Below are 19,973 nucleotides of genomic sequence, written 5' to 3'. Positions count from 1 at the left end.
ACACACACACACACACACACACACACACACACCACACCACACCACCACACACCACACCACACCACACCACACCACACCTTTTATCCTTTCTTTGAAGTCTTTGAAGTCCTAGGGACAGAAGAACCTGGGAGTCTCATGTATGCCAGGCAAATGTTCCAGGCCAGGCCCTGTATTTCTTTTTCATTTTTTGTTTTTATTTATTTATTTTTTTTTTTCCTCAGGATCTCACTATTTAGCTCTGGCTGGCCTGGAATTTACAATGTAGATCAGGCTAGCCTCAAACTCACAGGTATCTGCCTGCTTTTGCCTACTAGGTGCTGGGATTAAATGCATGGGCCACGATGATGCCCTGCTAGCCCCTGTATTTTAATAACTAGTTAGGCTGGACAACTAGAATCTAATTCCTGTTCCTGGGTTGGGGGGATACATTGGGGGTTTGGTCTGGTGCTGCTCTGTATTCAGATGCTAAATACTAGTCCCCAGGATCTGGCTGCCCCCTCCCCCCATGAGCAGATCTTTATGTATACGAAGTGATGTTATGTAAACCTTGCTCCCCAGTATAAAACTACTGGTTAAATAAAGGTGGCTACAGCCAATTACTGGGGAGAATAGAAGAGGCAGAGTTTCAGTTACCGGACTGGGAGTTCTAGGTTAGACTAAGGAGAAGAAGGAGAAAGGAGAACCAAGAAGGAGGAAGATGGAGAGAACGGGGGTCTCCATTAGATGTGACAGACCAGGAGCACAGCCCTAATGAAATGTCCCACCTCCACCCCCAGGGCAGATTGCTGGAGCAGGCCAGATTCATTTGAGGAGCACAGCTGGGAATTAACAGTCTAGTGACTAGAAACATAGATTAGGGGCGACCCCCACCCCAGTAACTATGCAAGAGCTAATTGAATAATTCATAGGACTCAGTTATTGGGAGGCTAACTGGGTAATAATTAATAATTAATAGTTTATTAAAATCCATTTACAGCTATAGGTTCCACTTTCTCTCCCATTACAGTCACAGTGCCTCACTATTAACCAGGCCAGGCTTGGTCATGGGTGGTGCCATCTTCTCATGGTAAGTCCATCATGCCCTCTCCAGCACTCTGCTTTCCTACCTCTCGATGTCTAAGAGCTCTTCAGTTTCTTTCTCAGTGAACTGTTTCTGTGGGAACCTTGGCCATCATAGCACAGTGTGGCAAGGGCTGTTACAAGGACAAATGAGGGCTTAAGGGACACCAGGGAGGAGCAAACAGAGGAAGACCCCATGCTTATCTGGTGGGGTGGGGGTGGGGGACACATATAAACCGCATGTATCTTCTCCTTATTCTCCCTAAATCTTTTATTTGTTTTGGGGATAGGGTCTCACTGGGTGTCCCTAACTGTCCTGGAATTCACTATATAGACCAAGCTGGTCTTGAACTTGAAGCAATCCCTCATGGCATGCTGGGAGGCTGGCCTCCTAGGTGACTCCACATCCTGTCAGCCTGACAGTATTAGCCAGCATAGCCCTTGTTTACTCTACTCTCCATGGAGACTGCTACTAATTGTGAGAAGCTGCCATGGCCTGCCTAGAAATGGCATGTCATACGCAGGACAATCTTGTGTTCCCTTCCTACAGTCCCATGAAATCTGAATCCCAAATTCATCCCAGGTAAGATACCGGGAATGAACCGAGTCTTCTAGGAAACACATTTGGCAGGATCTAGCAAAAGTTTTCTGAAGGTGTCTGCATCTAAACTCATCCTCTTTGAAATCATTGGTTAGTTCCGGACTCAGGCTTATCTGAACCAGCTGGATCCAAACCAGAGGTCAGCTGGATCCTACCAGAGGTCAGCCACACTTAGGTTCTTCTCTAAGACAGGCAAACAAGCTCTTACTGGAAAGATAGTATTAGGTCTCACAACTAGAGCTGTCTCCCCCTCCCCCAACACCTGTGGAAGCAGCAGAACCAGTGTCACCAGTGTCACCAGCACAGTCTGTCCTCAAAGGTCTGGGCTGTGATGCCCCCATGCAGTGAGCCATCTGTTCCCTGATAGAAGCTCTGAGCTTGTGCTGGGCTTGATGAATCAGCAGGGAGCCGGCAGGCTGTGTCAGGGAAGAACTTCACAGACTGGAGAAGTCACCACAAGACGGGTGCTTTGCCTGATGATCTAAAGGCTGAAGGAAATGATAGACTTGCTTTGTGGGGTTCTCAGTCATTCAGAAAAACAACAAAACAAGACACACACACACACACACACACACACACACACACACCCTCCAAGATAGAAGTGGCAGCTGAATCAGGAAAAAGTTCAAACTAGCTTAAAGGGGTGGAGCCAGGAGGTCATGAGCTTCCTGGATGATCCTCTAGATAGTGTCTGGGAAAGCATCTATGCTGGTTGTCCACTTGAAGGAGGCTTCCACTAAGCCTGACACATGCAGGTGTCTCACAAGCAGCGTGGCTGGGTCACAGGATGAGAAGAAAGCCATCTCGTGCTTCCTCCTGCGGCTGCTTAGACAAAGCCTTTATGAACAGAACAGGGTCTGGGTTGCTTCCTCCTTGTTCCTAAGTCCCAGGTCAGTGGCTGCTGTTGAGTCCCCAAGCATCTGTCACAATGTCTGACATAAAACAGTAGCTGCCCAAGAGATAACTGTTTACTTAAATATAATTGGTTGGAGCTGGGTGTGGTGGCACATGCCTTTAATCCCAGCACTTGGGAGGCAGAGGCAGGTGGATTTCTGAGTTCGAGGCCAGCCTGGTCTACAGAGTGAGTTCCAGGACAGCCAGGGCTATACAGAGAAACCCTGTCTCGAAAAACAAAAAACAATATATATAATTGGTTGGAAATGAGTGCTGATGTTGATACCTGAAGTGTTCCTGATTGGTTATTCTTGCTCACAGCAAGATATTTTTGTCATCCTTCTGTGCCTTTAAAAATCATTTTAGCTCAGTGCCCACCTTTTCAGTGGTTCTCTTCTTGTTTGCTCATATTCTTCATCTGGCTTCTCTCTGGACCACAAAAGCTTTTAAAATACTCTAAGTGGCCCAGAGAAGGCAGGTTGTCAAGTTAGGTTCAGGTAAGTAATGACTGAACACGCTTTTGGGAAACACGTCTGCTCACTGTGAGCAATTGCAGCTTAGTCAACAGGGCACTTTCCTAGCGTGCATGCAGCCCTGGGTTCCACCCTGAAGCCCCAGACGCTGAGGTTGATAGCACACCATTGTTTCCCCGGCTTTGTGAAAGGGGAGGTGGGAGATCAGAAGTTCAACATTATTCTCAGCTCAGAGGTGAATTTGAGGCCAGCCAGGGTTACCATGAGACCAGGCTTCAGAAAGAGAAACAATATTAAAGAAACAAAGTTTCATATTATGCAGGTGGTCAATTTTCCTTACTGTAATAAAATTCCTGGGAAAAGAGCTTAGGAGGGGGGTTTACCTCTGCTCACAGTTCCAGATGTCTCAGCCCACCCAGAGTCGGGTTTATGGTGAGGCAGACACCATGGCAGGAAGGGGAGCCCAGCAGAGCGGCTCACCTGGTAGAAGCTGAGAAGCCGAGAGACCCAGGGAGGGGCTGGAGACAAGAGATGGATTTCAAGGGCAAGCATCTAGTGGCCCACTTTATACATAACATAACCATATTGTGAATCCATCAAGGGATTAGCCCACTGATTAGGTCAGAGTCTTCAGGATCCAGTCAGCTCCCCTAAGCCTGTGCTGGCAGCTAAACCTTCAACACAAGAGCCTTTCAGATTCCAACCCTCAGACTGAATACAACAGCAGCCTACTGAGCAGCTTTAAGGTAGGTAAAGAGTTTTACATTTTGTCTGTCTTGTTTTTTTGGGGTTTTTTTGTTTTTTTGTTTTTTTGTTTTGAGACAGAGTATCTTTATGTAGACCAGGCCATCCTGGAACTCAGAGATCTACAAGTATTGGGATTAAAGACATGGTGGCCTGGGTCATAAAATATACTTTTAAAATGTGTCTAGAACATATTTTTAAGACAACAGGTTTTGTTTAGAGGAGAACTTAATAATTCTGGAAACAGAATAGAAGAGCAGAAACCCCAACCCTACAATTTTGGTGGGATCAGGGGCTCCCTAAATCTGTCCCACAATCTAGGTTAGGAACCGGCTATCAGGTCACCTATCTAGAAGGACCTACCAAGATGCCCGTGGCTCAGTGTTCTTAAGAACTTGTTGCAGGATGTTTCTGGAATAAGCACTCCAACACCTGAGTGGAACCAAGGAGAAGTGCTGCAGTGGACTGGAGCCAGGAGAGCTCCTTCAAAGGCTTCTGGTCTGGGTCCCATTTGTATTCTTGCAGTAGAGTAAGGTGGAAGGGACAAATTATTAGTCCTCGGTACACTGGCTCGCTTCATAACTCACCTAAAGCACTGCTTGTAGTGCTGATTTGCAGAGCGTGACTTCACTTGCAACCTGAAACAGAGTGCCATGGAGGAATAGCAAAAACAATGGGCGTGACCCTTAGCAACCTGCTGACTTCTGCGTAGGCTTCTGTAAAGTCCTGCCTGCTGGCCTGCCTCATCCTGTGGCTTTAGAGCATAAAATGAGAACACAAATCAGACCTAGCACTGAAGCCTGTAAGGAGGTCTCCGACCACAGCGATGCCTACTCTCTCGTCCACTCTCACTGGTGCCAGACTGCTAATTCCAGAAAACTTCCCGCGACATTCTCATTTTACGCCCTAATAAGGTGAAGGCAGACTATCGAGTGAGATTTTACAGAGCTGCTCAGGGGGACCAGCAGGTTGTTTTGAAAGGCATACATTAGAGTTGGCAGGTGTGAACTTTTGTGGTCAGGTTGTTAAGGCAATGGCCCATTGTTTCAGCTGTTCCTCCAGGTCACTCTGTTCCAGGTAGCAGATGAAGTCCTGCTTAGACGTGAGCGGTGCAGTACACGCAGTGCCTTAAGTCAATCACTAACTAAATCAATAACGCAGTATCGAATAATTGGCCTTCCCTGCCATATTCCCCTTCAAACTGTTTTCTGCTTAGCAACGTCTTCTCTCCCACTCTTTCCCCCTCCACTGCTCTGAACGTGTTCCTTACAAAGAAGTAAAACAAATAACCAGGGCCTGGAATTATCCCAAATCCCTAACACATCTTAACCATCTTGCTATTACTAACAATGTTTCCAAGAAAACCAGGATTGAAAAAGTGATTGTTTCCAGTTACTAGTGAGTAGGGGAGCAAAGGCCTAAGGAAGCCCAGTGATTTATCCGGTGTGGGGCAGGAAGGACAGGGCCAGAGCTCAGGCCCTTTCTCATTTACAGCCTTCTTCCTCTTCCCTCCATGAACCTCTTGCAATTATTCATCTGTCTCTAAGTCAGCCAGATGGAGATCTGTGACTTTGTATCTTGGACACTGCCTTCCACTGGCTTGGTTTCTGTATGATTTGAGAGTGGAGGGAGCCAGAAGACGGTGTCTACATCCCTTTACTGCACTAGAAATGCACACTGGGCTGTGGCTTAAACATACAGAACTGTTGTCTCCAGCATCAGGGCTGGAGCATCTATCTGCGCACTGTGGAAGTCTGCTGTTGGGTGGATCCTCTCCATCCCCTTCACAAAGGTTGCAGACAAGTCTACAACACTTCTGCTGCATGGGTTATTTTCTTGGGAGTAATTAGGTTAGACGACAAAGTCCTTCAAGGATGCTTCCTCCAGGCTGACTGTGGCTTGCTCTGAAGTGGGTGGGAGGACAGACAGGAGTGTGGACCCGGATCAACTCGGTCTGCATGCCAATGAGACCTGGCAGAAGGGGCTGTGAACCTGCTCATGCTTCAGCTAAGCCTCCACCAGCAGCTCAGACTCAACATGTGCATTCCCTGTGTGTGTGTGTGTGTGTTGTGAAAGCCCTGGAAATTCACTAAATAAATGATCCTGAGAAATCAGAATGAGGCTTTCTTCTGGTGTCTGGGTAGGTCAGACCTTGGTGGATATTCTTTCTAGTTTCTGTGGTGAGGCAAACTGGTTGTGCAAGGCAGTTCCTAGTTCTAGGTGTGCACTAAGAGAAGATGCATAGGAAGGGCAACAGAGAGTCTCTGAAGGTCAGAGGAAGAGATTGTAACTTAAAAGCTGTGTGGGCTTCTCCAGGCCCACACCAAGGATTTCTTCTATACACCCTGCAAAGAAAGCAGTGGCTTCCATGGCGTGGGGGTTGGGGTGGGGGTGCGGGTGAGGGTCTCCTTTTCACATCTTTCAATCATGGCCCTTCCCGCTACACCAAATATAGGCACGTGTACCATCAATTTCACTTCAAAATAACTATAGGAGCATATAAATTTAGTTAAGCATTTCAATGCACCATTAGTAATATTTTAAAATTTAATGGCATAGGAAGATAGTTGACTAAATATACCTGTAAAATGCCCAGATTTAGAATTAGGTAGCCTGCATATAGAAAGGTTGGCAATATACAATGACAGAAGGAAAATGTGAGGTACAAAAAGAGGGGTGGTGTGACATTTTATAACATTTAAGAACAAAGTCACATGTATAGGTGTGTCCCTGTGTATGTATTTACATTGTATATACACAGAAATGGGATCGGGTTTTGAGTATTTGTTTATTCATTTGTTTGAAACATGGTGGCCTTGAACTTGGAGTCTCTCACCTCAGCCTCCCAGCTGCTGAGATACACACTTCTACAAGCCCAAGAAGGATGTGTGCTAAACCAGAGTGATGCTCTCCCTAGAGTGTGAGGGAAGGGTAGGGGAGCATAGGGCAGCCTTTCCTTCCTTTCTTTCTTTTTCAATTTTTTCTTTTCCTATTTATTTATTTATTTATTTATGTCTGAGTGCTCTATCTGCATGTATACCCGCATGCCAGAAAGAGCAGCCAGTGCCCTTAACCACTGAGCCATCTCTCCAGCCTGTAGCTTTTCCTTTCTGTAGGCACCCCAGCACCCCACCATCTTCCAAGAACACTGTAAAATAACCAGTAGAAAAGGAAGGAGGAACAGGGCAGAAACCTTGCTCAAGTCGTCCATCCAGCCTTGCCACCCCAGCAGATCCAGCCTGAGGGCTTCCTGGAGTGGCTAACTTTCAAGTTCCCAAGACAACAAGTATCAGGAAAACTCAGTGCCAGGTCCTCAAAGCAATTCTAAGTTGGCAGATAGGATGGGTGTTCCACGTCTCAAGGGTCTGAGCAGAGACTCCAGACAGTACAGTAGCTTAGCTTGCTCAAGGTCTCATAGGAAGTGCTGTGAAGAGATCAGGAGGAATCCAGCTCTTCCCAGTCTCCACATCTGGGTCCTTGTGCTGCCTCCCTGAGGAGGTTAAAGCCCTGGCCCAGCACTCACACAGCTGGAGGGCTCATTAACATCTTCCTCCAACCAGCAGCTTCTGGCACTCAGGGTCTTTGAAGGAGAAGTGCTTTAGCGTGAGGAATTTCAAGGGACAGAGCCACTCCCAGCTCCACAGGTGCTTCACTTTCCTGGGCCTCATCTGTAAGTCTCAGGTGAACAAGTCTAACTCCTTGGAGTTATGGAGTGTGTGTGTGTGTGTGTGTGTGTGTGTGTGTGTGCACACAATGTAATACAAAGCACTGCACAGTTGAAGATGACTTCACAAATTGAACCACTGTTTCTCTTCCTGGGAAGTTAGAGTGACAGCATCACAGTATCTGCAAAAGAGATAGGGTTAACTGGGGCTGGAGAGATGGCTCAGCAGTTTCCCAAAGGTCCTGAGTTCAAATCCCACCAACCACATGGTGGCTCACAACCATCCATACTGAGATCTGACGCCCTCTTCTGGTGTGTCTGAAGAAAGCTACAGTGTATTTAGATATAATAATAAATAAATCTTTAGGCTGGGGTGAGTGGGGCTGAACGGAGCAAGCAGAGGTCCTGAATTCAAAATTCCTAGCAACCTATGATGGCTCACAACCATCAGCATAGCTACAGTGTACTGGATTAAATAAATAAATAAATAAATCTTTAAAGAGAGAGAGAGATAGTGTTGATAGAGATCTGCAGTTACAACAGATACTAGATTGGTCACTATGGGAGAGGTTTCATGGAATTCAGTCAGATCATGTGTCTAGGAACTTACCATTTCTTCTAGATTTCCCAGTTTTTATAATATAAATTTTCAAAGTAGACCCTCAAAGATCCTCTGTATTTCACTGAAATCTGTAATGTCCCTACTTTTCATCTCCAATTTTAAAGGTTTATTTGTGTGTGTGTGTGTGTGTGTGTGTGTGTACACATGTTTGGTACCCACAGAGGCCAGAGAGGCTGTGGATCCTCTGGGGTTAGAGTAATGGGCTACTGTGACTTGCTCAATACCAGTGCCAAGAACTGAACTTGAGCCTTCTGGAAGAATGGGAAGTGCTCTTAACTCCTGAACTATTCCCCCAGCCTCTAGTCTCAATTTTTAATTTGGGTCTTCTCTTTTGATTACTTGGCTAAAGGTTAGTTCTTCTTTATCTTTTCAAAAGATCAATCCAATGCTTCATTTGTTATTTGTATTACTCTTTTAGTCTCTACCAAAAGTTGTCAAGAGGAGTGTGTACCCTGTGTCAGACAGTGCCTGGACGTCAACTGGAGCTACTGGACTCAGCAGCACAAGGAGGTTATTTAGAAAGAGATGATAGGTAGATAGATAGATAGATAGATAGATGGATAGAGATAGGTAGATAGATAAATTGATGATAGAGATAGGATAGACAGACAGATAGTAGGTCGGTAGACAGTCAGTAAGTAGGTAGGTAGGTAGACAGGCAGATAGATAGATAGATAGATAGATAGATAGATAGATAGATAGAGTGTAAGTAGAGATGCTGACTAAGGCTCGGAAAGGAAAAAGGACAGTTGCTTCAGGAGGAACCTGGATAGAGGGGGCTTTGTGAGTTTTGGTCTTGATTTTTTTTCTTCTTCATTTGTTTTGGAGTTTTAAAAGGGGAGAGAAATTCTCTGTCTGCAAATATAACCTGCCCACGTGGCAGAATGCCGTGTCCTGAACCCTTTCTGGTCTGGACTACTGCCCCATTTTAGAATGCAAATAAAGCCAATTAAGACTAAAACTGAAGCAATGTTGGTAAGTCAAAAAGATGAGAGAAGGCAGACAGTTAGACATGGCGGACAGAAAACAGTGTTTCCAGAGAAGGTGTGAAAATGTGAGCACTTGGGGGTTAGTAGAGCAGGCTGGTGTTGGGCAGGACTGGAGGCAGACATAGGAAACAGACACAGAGCCAGGTCTCCATCCACTCTCTGAGCAGACAGGCAAAAGGTTCTTGTGCTTCCATTCCCCACCTTCCAGACTTGTTAGATGTTGTGTAGATAGCTAGACTTCTAGTTTTGATTTTACCAAATCAACAGGGCTATTCACTTCAGAGTTTGACCAGCAATGCATGAATGGACATTCTACCACTCTGCAATTTTTCCATCTCTACCATCAAACTGTGAGACTTTTGTCAATCTAGTGGGTTGAAAACAGTCCTCAGCACACTGGTAATAAACACTTATCTCTGAAAGACTGAAGCCTGGAGAATCTACAGCCACCACTTTGCTAAACCAGCACAATCCCTAAGTACCCTCTAGATATTTGCCCTTATACTCAAAGTACATAGAGTCTTCACTCCTCAAGAAGTCTTCTCTTTGCAAAGCACCAAGACCAACACTAAAAACCATAAACAATCAAAATGCAGAGTTGTGGGGCCCAGTCCCAAAGGATACATCTACAAAAATAACTCTGGCACCTAAGGCTCAGGGAACATTGTAGAAGACGAGGCAGAAAGGCCCTAAGAGCCAAAGGATCAGGGACTTTTCTGTGGGAGAGTGTCTCCTAGTAATGTCAAAAGCTACATCCATAGTCTCACAACATGAATGCCTAAACATGTATACACACATATATAAAATCAACAAAAGAGCAAGGAAGGGCATATGGGAAGGTTTGGAGGGAGGAGAGGGAAGTGAGAAACATACAATACTATTATAATCTCAAAAAAAAAAAAAGATTGAAGTTGAGCATCTTCTCACCTAAGGTGAACGTCTTTTTATGTGCTTCAGAGCCATCTGTAACCTCTTCTATGCTCTACTGTGTCTCTTACTCGTGTTCTCTTCTGTTGCTGCAGCTCTCAGCTGGGCTTTGTGGTTGGCTCAAGGGTCTCATGACCCTGTCATTGTTAAGGACTATAGTGCTATCATTGCATAGAGGTTAATTTTTATTACATTGTGTGTGTGTGTGTGTAAATGTATGCCACGGTACACACTGGAGGTCAGAAAACAACTTTCAGACGTCTGTTCTCTCCCTGTGTGGGCTCCAGGGTTGTTAGACTTGTTGGCCAGTGCCTTTGCCCACCGAGCCATCTTGCTGGCCTTAGTGGCCAGTGCCTTTGCCCACCGAGCCACCTTGCTGGCCTTGAGGTTTGTGGATGCTGTGACTTATTTTGCAAGGTTTAGATTCTGAGACTAAATTGGGTTTGAATGATGCGGAGACATTCAGACACAGACCTTCATGTATCTTTTACAGGTTGAACACATTCCTATAGCCAGTATCCGATCAAGACATGGATGTCTGAGAGAAACTTCAGAAGTCCTTCTCAGCAGTCCCTGGCCTCACCGTAAACTTTTTCCAGAGGCTTTACTTCTGATCCCATTTTCCACTTAAACCTCACTGATGTCACTGAACAACTGAAACTGTAAAATTCAAATGACAGAGGCCAGCTAGTCACTCCCCTGGGGTCTTTCAAGCCTTGAAAAGCTTTAAAGAGAATCTGGCATCCCTTGCCCTCTGCTGGCCAGAAATAGCTCCTAGGAAACAGTCTCACTCCTGGTGAGGATTATTAAACAGGATCCAGGAGCTCAGGCTGTGGCCAGTTTACCAGGAACTAGGAGAGGCGAGCTGGTGTGTTCAGAATACAGCACCGTAGCAGCCCTTTCCCTCCCTGTGCTGTTCCCCAACATTAGAGGAAAGCAATTGCCTAAATAAGAGTACGACAGCCTTGGGACCTACAGAGAGGGCAAATAGAACAGTCAATCCCTACCTACCCCACCCTTGCCTCCCAGGCAAGAGCCGGTGGGGAAAAGCCCCACAGCTCAGATCGAAGGCTGATGGGATCAGCTGTCATTAGTTGTGGTTCTAAACTGCCAATAAGCAACTGGAAGTCTTTGCTGAGATGATGGACTGATGGCAGAGGTTCCATAAGCTTGCTCATTCATCCAGTGCCCTGCCAAGGCTGAGCAGGATACAGGTGGGGGTGGGGTGGGGACAGGGGCAGCACAAGATGTGAGTCCTGCTCTGAAGTGACCATGACGTGCCCCGGGAGCTACAAGGGCATCTAAGCCACACAGGTAGGAGCAGATAGCAGGACTGTCGGGAGAACATGTAGCAGGCACTGCTTGCTGTCCAGACTCAGCATACAGCTGATGAAGAAAGGTGTTTGCATAGCCCGGTTAGTTTTTTCTTCAACTTGACATAAGTTGGAGTTATCTGGGAAGAGGAACCTTAATTGAGAAAATGCTTCCATCAGATTGCTTATAGACAAGCCTGGGGGCAATTTTCTTGTTTGATGATTGATGGGGGAGGGCTTAGGCCACTGTCTGGGCCATTTCTAGGCAGGTGGTCCTGGGGTGTATAAGAAAGCAATCTGCCCAAGTCAGAAGGATCAACCTTGTGAGCAGTCTTCCTCCATGGTGTCTAGGTTTGGTTCCTGCCTCCTAGCTCCAGATCTGAGTTGCTGCTTTCCTCAGTGACAGGGACCCAGGATCCATCAGCCAGATAGACCACGTTTTGATTACAGTGCTTTTATCACAGGGTAGAAATCCAACCAAGATGCTGGGTAAGAGGCCAGCAAGTGACTGACAGGTCCATCACCGAACCTGAGTGGAATGTCACTGGAGTACTATAGCTGAGGAAGGGCCTAGAGCTGGCGGGTGACAGGCAGAGGCCCGAAGACTGTAGGGAGGGTCACACCCATTCAGGACATGGTATGAAGGTCATGGTCCAAAAGTCTTTGTCAGGATGCCCCAGATCAAAAGGACGGACTCCATATATCTTGACTGGTGTTCTATATACCGGATACCCACTGAGTAACATATAGAATGTATCCTTTCTTAGCTGAGTTTTGCTTTCACCTGGAGTACTCATTCTTTATGCCCCACTTCTCAAGGCTAATCTTAGTGAACTAGGTAGGTCTGTGTCCAGCACCCTGAGTCTAGTCTTTCTAGAACCTTCTCTCCATCTTGTGTCCCTTCCTCAACATTTCTCCCAGACTCACCACCCTCTCACCTGCTGCTTTCTCAGGTGATACAAAGTACTTGCTGCTGGCACAGTGGCATCATGAGAATAACTAAAAATAACTCATGACGTTCTGGGCAAAGTCCAGGCTCTTTAACACACTCCTGGCACTTACACGGGGCTGGCCTCACCCACAGCTGTTCTTATTCTGCTCCTCCCTTTGCCCAGGCAAGTCAGTCACCAAAGCAGGCTGGGTACCTACTACCAGATATTGTGCTGTGCTTCTGGCTCAGTGGCTCTCTAAGGAGTCTTTCTTGACTGTTTTAGGTATGTGAGTACACTGTAGCTGTCTTCAGACACACCAGAAGAGGACATCAAATCTCATTACAGATGGTTATAAGCCACCATGTGGTTGGCTGGGAATCGAACTCAGGAACTCTGAAAGGGCAGTCAGTGCTCTTAACCACTAAGCCATCTCTCCAGCCCACACACTTCCTTCTTCTCAAGGGCTTCTGCACAGCACTGGGCAAGCAGTCGGTGATCAGTGAGGTCTGTGTGAGGAGTAACTGAGAAGAGGCACCTTGCCATGCTGTGCAAACCAAACACAGCTCTCTTTGCTCTCCCAGTCTTCCCAAATGATTACTATGCCCTGCCTCCAACTGTGGCAACAGGAAGCGTTTTCAGATAATTGTGAAGATTAAAGATATTTAAATTGTCACAGTGAACTTTCAACACTTTCCTTTGAGGGGTAATTACCCAGTGTGAAGTTTGTGTATTACAAGACTTTAGGCCCTGGGGATACATCATATTGTCAGCTCTAAGATATCTCTTCCCCCTCTTATTTTTGGCATCAGCTGAACTCAGGGCATTGCCCATGCTGGACAGGTACTCCACCAGTGAGCTATCTCCCCTGCTCAAGATGCCATTTTAAAGATTTGCCATTTATTGGAGGTGAAATTAAGAAAGAAAAAAAATGTGGGAAAATGTACACTTAACAAGTAGTAATGAAGAGACCAAGTCTATCCTCAGGGAAGCTCCTGTTTATGTGAACAATAGTAAATTTCTATAGTGAGATATATTGAAAGGTGACAGAGGGGCTAGAGAGATGGCTCAGTGGTTAAGAGCACTGACTGAGCTGGGTGTGATGGCGCATGACTTTAATCCCAGCACTCAGGAGGCAGAGGCAGAAGGATTTCTGAGTTCGAGGCCAGCCTGGTCTACAGAGTGAGTTCCAGGACAGCCAGGGCTACACAGAGAAACCCTGTCTTGAAAAACCAAAAAAAAAAAAAAAAAAAAAAGCACTGTCTGCTCTTCCAAAGGTCCTGAGTTCAAATCCCAGCAACCACATGGTGGCTCACAACCATCTGTAATGGGATCTGATGTCCTCTTCTGGAGTGCCTGAAGACAGCTACAGTGTACTTACATATAATAAATAATAACTCTTTTTAAAAAGGCGACAGAGGATTTTTAAGGAAAAATCAAACAGTAAAAAAGAAATTAGGAGTGAAGGAGACTGCTGGAGTAGTCACGGAGACTCGCCTGGGGAAAGGGTACGAGCAGAGACCTGAATGAAGAGCTGAGCTGTGGGGAAACAATGTTCTAGTAGAGAACACAGCAAATCTGGGAAGTGTCTGGTAGGTTCAAGGCCACACAAGCAGAGGCTGTTGGAACCGAGACCCGGACCTAGGCAGACAACTTCAAGCTGACAGTGCTGTGGTCTGGCAGTGCAATGAGCGTCAGGTGTTAGAATGTGGAGGTTAAGAACAGTAACAGTCAGGAGGGAGATGGAGCCAGATTGCGCCTTCTTTTCCAGGCACCTCTTGGGTATGAAGTCATAGTCTCAGAAAGTGCCTAACTTTATGGAGGTGTGTTAACACAAAAAGTTCCTTTTACTTTTTAAGTACTTAATGTCTAACATATGCATTGGTCATGGTATCCGTTCACAGCAATAAACACCTAAGACCGACAACTCTCTGTAGAACGTGTAAAATCACAGGAATATTAGTTTGAAGACAGTAGAGTTACTACTGTTACTAGCATCTGTTACAACTGTTATTAGCCATCAGGGAGTTACAACAGGATTATTTTTTCACTGTGGGCCAGTTACTGTACAGAGAATTTGAAGGTTTTTTTTTTTTTTTTATAAAAGATTTATTTATTTATTTATTTATTTATTATATACAAGTACACTGTAGTTGTCTTCAGACACACCAGAAGAGGGCATCAGGTCTCAATTCAGATGGTTGTGAGCCACCATGTGGTTGCTGGGATTTGAACTCAGGACCTTTGGAAGAGCAGTCAGTGCTCTTAACCGCTACGACATCTCTCCAGCCCCGAATTTGAAGGTTTTATTCAGGACCCATCACAAGCTTTATGTTCAACAGCCCTACACAGGTGCTTCTTAGCTTAGGAAAGGGTCACATCCTATTCAGCACATCACAAGTGGAAGCATCCTTCGTCTAAAACACACTTAATACAACACAGGGCACTAGGAACATCAGCTTGCCCTTGTGATCCTGTGGCTGAATGGGAAGATGCAGCCCCTTCTGCGGGCCAGCATCCCCAAACGTATCACAGGGTGTATTTTAGCTTGAAAAAAAAAAAAATACCGGGGCTGGTGAGATGGCTCAGCGGTTAAGAGCACTGACTGCTCTTCCGAAGGTCCTGAGTTCAAATCCCAGCAACCACATGGTGGCTCATAATCTGTAATGAGATCTGACACCCTCTTCTGGTGCATCTAAAGACAGCTACAGTGTACTAATGAATAATAATAAATAAATCTTTAAAAAAAATACCAAAATTCAAAATCTGATGAAGTTCCCATCGAATGCAAAGGCTTTCCCATCATTATAGAGCAGGATCAGGAAAACAAAACAAAAAAAAACAAACAAACAAAAAAAACCCAAGCAAAGCAAGCAAGCCAAAGCCAAGCCAGCTGTCTGGAGACGGGGCTGGCTGTCCAGTGAAGTGTAGATTCCATTCTCTGTGGGTTGACTCTAGTTAAGCTGGACATGGCTATCCTCTCTAGCATCCACTTCTAGAAGAGGCCAACTTGGGTTCAGGGGAAAACCCACTCTAAGGTTTAGGTGCCAGACCCAACTCTATTGAGGAAAGTCGTCTTTCCACACAAGGGTCTGAAGTGGAACTCCAGAGTGGCAGGCGATGGGGAAACGTCCAAGATTGTCCAGGCCCTGACAATGGCGTTAGGGGGAGGTCTTTCACAGCTCACCCTTGCCATATGGGTAACTTGTCAGATTACTAAAAACCAGAGACTAGCCGGGCAGTGGTGGCGCATGCCTTTAATCCTAGCACTTGGAAGGCAGAGGCAGGCGAATTTCTGAGTTCGAGGCCAGCCTGGTCAACAGAGTGAGTTCAAGGACAGCCAGGGCTACACAGAGAAACCCTGTCTCGAAAAAACCAAACAACAACAAACAAAAAAAGCCAGAGACTGGTAAATTGCTTAATACCTTCTTGCAGAATTTAATATGTACGTGTATTGCCCTGTATTTCCCACTTGATGCTCCTAAACCATCCTTGGAAAAACAAAAGCAAAATGCCTTCGCTGAAACCGTTTAATTTCCAGACGTCCAAATATCAAGAGATACTTCAAAATTGAAGGCACGGGAGTCCGAGGCTGGGGAATCAACGCGAGTTTCAGGCTGGCCTAACAAATGAGATCCTGTTTTTTTTTTTTTTTTTTTAAAGCAAAACCCACAAAACCTAATAATTTCCATTCCAATTCCGGGCAGCATCCACCGCCTGGGCCTCGTCCAATTTTTAATACCTTCTTGGCTTCTCTGCGGACCCAAAGAGACGACCCACGGCGAGGGTTGTGGACCGAGTGCAAGCGCCCTTGGTGGCATGTAAGAAACTCCGCCGAGCATTCCCGGAGGCATCGGCTGGCGCAAACACTCCCGCAGCCCACCGAATCCCGTTGGCTTGGGGACTTCAAGAGGACAAGAAGGAAGCAGGCTATGCCAGGGGAGCGGCAGCAGCTCCATAGCTGCAAGGCAAGCCGCCGCCTCACGTGACAGCGAAGAGGAAGTAGGCACGCCCAAAAGCCTGCCGGGAGCGAACCCAAGCCAGGGGGCGGAGGGAGCGAAAAGAATAACAGGAAATGACTTAAGACGCACGTGCTTCGGAGAGGGGTTGGAGCTGGGGCTTCGAGAGGCGGGGCTACCGCCGTACGCCTGCGTAGTTGCGGCGGGCCGAGCTGCCGAGTCACCGAGGTGGGAGGAGCGTGAACGGTGAGCAGGGCGCGAGCCGAGGTTGCGCAGGCGCAGTACAACTCTAGAGGCGCGGGCCACCCTATCGGCGGGGTTTGGATCCGGGTCAGTCAGACGCGGCGGTCGCGGAGAGACGCTCGGAGCCGACGGGGCCGGAGTCCCGGGAGCGCCCCAGCTGCGAGGAGGTGAGTAGCCGGACAGGACGAGGAGGGCCGGGGACGTCGTGTCCGCCAGGCCTCCCACCCGCGGGAGGCGGAGTCCGGTCCTCCCGTCTGGTCGCGGCGTTTCCCTGCGCCGACTGCCCGGCCCGGCCCGGCCCGGCCCTCGGCTGCCGCGGCCTGGCGTGCCAAGTTGCGCGGCCTTCGCTTCCCGCCTTCCTGCGTTCCCGGGTTGCCCGGGCCGCGCCGGCCACAGCTTCCCCTTTCGCTCTCCTTGCCGCCCTTTGCCCCTTCCCGCCTTTTCCCGCCCTGCGAGTCGCACTCTTCTCCGCTTGCGTCCTGCGGCTTCTGCGCCGCAGCTTCACTCCTGCCTCCTCTCGGAGTCCGTGGTTGGCCAGGGCGGTCAGGGTAAAAACCCGAGACAGCTTCCCGCTTGGGTGTCCCTGGGTTCTGACCTTTTCCCCGCCGACTCCGCTTAACCGTGATAGGCAGAAAGGAACGAACGTGTCGCTTTGCCTGTAGTCCTGTGATTTGAGGGGTTGAGTGGGTGTGCCCAGAGAGGTGTGGATGTGTTCTCGTCCTAGGGACAGATTGATTCTATCCGGGCCGTTCTGGATAGGGTTGGCTAGTTTGTTGTTGTTGTCTTTCCTTTTCGGGACTCTGTAACTTCGAGAGGTTTGGGGAGATTTCTTCGCTTTAACTTTGTGAGGACGCGTGCAGATCTCATTTTCGTGTTGCTGAAAATGAGGAGTTCGACCGGAAACTTTAAGGAGAGCTTAGTTTAAAGCTTCAGAAGTGTAAACAAGACAGTGCACACGGTATTGGTGGAAAGAAACTGGGGTGTGATTTGACTTAAAACCACGAAAAGTAACTTCTTACGGGCTTTTTGCAAGTCTGAGGTCTTTGGGCATTCTTTGGAAGTAAGAGCACTGAAGGGGTAGGGTAATAGGAGAACTTCCACAATGTAATGTAAATGAAGATAGGCAATTCACTCACCTGTTGGTTTAAAGCGGTTGGGTTGATGCTTCCAGAATGGAAAGCTAGGAACTGGGGGGAGCATAACAACCCATTTGTAATTGCAAGCATGCTCTGATCTAGCCCCCCCCCCCCCCCCAGGTTAAGCCTAGGATACTCACTTTTGCTCTGGCTTAAAGTAACTGAAGAAAAACATGAGCAGTCACAGTGGTGGACGCTTGAAAACAAGTTAGGCGATACTTTATTCTCAGTATTTGGTTTGCAGCCAGATTTTTATTTTGGGCTGTAGGGGTTTTTAATGATATATCTGGTAGTGTCTCAATAAGAATGCTAAGTTTGTATTAACATCTAGGGTGGTCACCTGCCATACTATTAAGTCAGCACTGTGTAATTAGAAGTTGTGAGGCTTAGCTGGGAGGCTTCCTAGCCAAGTGTGAGTCCTGGAGGGTAGGAGTGAGATGCCCTCCCTACTGAAATGGGGTTCCTGGGACCCCTGTATTCAGTTCAGCCTCTGTTGTGGCATCCAAGGTAGAACTAGGAATCCTAGAAGTACTTGTGAAAGGAGTGGCTCTCTGCCTGTGGTGTTTACCAGTGTCTTATGTGGCTTGGAGTGTACTTAAATGTTGACTGATTGCCACACAAGTCAGATTGAGAGAACTACTATAAACCTCACTATTAATTTTTCTTTTTACTTGTATTATGTGTATGAGAGTGTTTTATATGAAGGGCAGAGTGCAACTTGGGAAGTTGTTTCCTCCTGTTATTCAGGTTCTAGGAAACAAGCTCAGGTGCTCAGGCTTAGTAGCCATTCACCCTTACTCTGTGAGCCATCTTATCAGTCCTTACAAATTCAGCTTTCATGGAGTTGTGGTAGCAAAAAGAAATTGTTTACAACCTGTGATAGACCTTTGTAGATGTGGGAGCTCCAGACACACCAGAACTTACCCTCCTTAGTATATAGAATATTGTGTGTTTGGAGGACTCCTACTCCTGTGAAGAATTAGATGAGTGAAACTTAGTCATGTGGATGAGGTTTCCTTGTGTTTGACCTGGTTAAATAAACCACATATTTGGGAGCGTGGGCTGTTGTCTTCTGATATTGAAGTGAAAACTAGCTAAATTCTTTTTTTTTTTTTTTTTCCCCCTTTTTTCTTCAAGACAAGGTTTCTCTGTGTAGCCCTGGCTGTCTTGGAACTCACTCTGTAGACCAGGCTGGCCTCGAACTCAGAAATCCGCCTACCTCTGCTTCCCAAGTGCTGGGATTAAAGGCTTGTGCCACCACGCCTTGCTGGCTAAGTTCTTTTGAGGGTGAACATACACACAAATGTCAAACATTGTGACATCTTGACCTTTGGAATATTAGAGGTCTCATAATAACACATAAAACTCTTCTGAGAAATAAGATGATCTAGAATCAGTACCCAGAGGTCCATAGAGAGGCACTGATCTCTTTGAGAGTGCCTGGGGGTGGGGGGTGGGGTGGGGTGGCTAGGGGGTACCAGGTTAAGTATAAAGGTAAAATATATCTTTGCCTTAAAAAGTATATATTGCTTTCTAGGTTTTTTTTTTCTTCTTCTCTCACTTTTTGGATACTGGCGTGTTTATTCAAGATTTAGTATTTTGGTAATTTTAAGATTAGATTTGAGAATTTGTGTTGTCTGTTTGAGTTAATGATCCCTTTATCTCCTTCCTTGGTGTTACAAGGAGAGTACATGGAGTCATATTTGCAGAACAGTATTCTATGAGTTTCTTTTCTACTTCTAACTAAAGAGAAGTTCTGCTTTGTTCTTTACCTGTTTTTGAGTATAGGCATCGGCATTTCTTGTGTAATAACTACAGCACCCAAAGCTTACAAACCTAATAAGAGTTTTTGGTCAAAGGAGTAGAGTATAAAGGAACCAGCAATGACAGCAGCCTTTATCCCTGTTTTAACAACAGCAGCATAAAGTTCTTCATGTATGCTGATACATTGGTTAAAATTGCTATGTACAAATGATGTGGTGTCATAAAATCATACTTAGAATTGTTAGGATCAGACTAGACAGATACTCAATAGCATTTTAATTAATCAGAGTGTTGCAGTTTGAGCTTTCTCTTGTCTCTCTGATAGTAATTTTGTCGATAGGTTTCTAGGCATGGACAGCCAGGGAGCTTTTCTCACTTCATTTAGTAGATTGAAACATACATAGTTCTTAGATTTTTGTTTCCAAAACTATAAGAGTTTAAAGCATTAACTATTTAGGTCGTTTGGATACTGTTGGTTTGTGTCTCTGGAATGAACTACAATCCAGAATTGGAAGGCTCACCTGTAATCCTGATCTTTTTTTTTTTTTTTTTTTTTAAACCTTTTTTTTTTTTTTTTTTTAAGATTTATTTATTTATTATATGTAAGTACACTGTAGCTGTCTTCAGACACTCCAGAAGAGGGCGCCAGATCTTGT

At 46.2% G+C, this 19,973-nt stretch overlaps 1 protein-coding gene across 3 annotated transcripts in view; it reads left to right on the top strand.

Moving 5' to 3' along the window:
• The first annotated feature begins 16,488 nt into the window (after positions 1–16,488).
• Oser1 (oxidative stress responsive serine rich 1) overlaps positions 16,489–19,973 on the top strand; it is a 15,300-nt gene continuing 11,815 nt past the window's right edge. Inside the window, exon 1 of one of the 3 annotated variants that reach the window (XM_021156021.1) lies at positions 16,489–16,584. The gene's annotated coding sequence lies outside the window, so the exon portion shown is untranslated. Of the gene's footprint in view, positions 16,585–18,970; positions 19,048–19,973 lie in introns of those variants that run through there. The other 2 variants (XM_021156023.2, XM_021156022.2) reach the window with 2 other exon arrangements.

This window comes from Mus caroli, chromosome 2 (genome assembly GCF_900094665.2).
Source record: "Mus caroli chromosome 2, CAROLI_EIJ_v1.1, whole genome shotgun sequence".
In the NCBI taxonomy this organism is placed as follows: domain Eukaryota; kingdom Metazoa; phylum Chordata; class Mammalia; order Rodentia; family Muridae; genus Mus; species Mus caroli.
The sequence above is the reverse complement of the archived record's forward strand: the minus strand, read 5'-3'. Positions and strand labels throughout refer to the sequence as shown.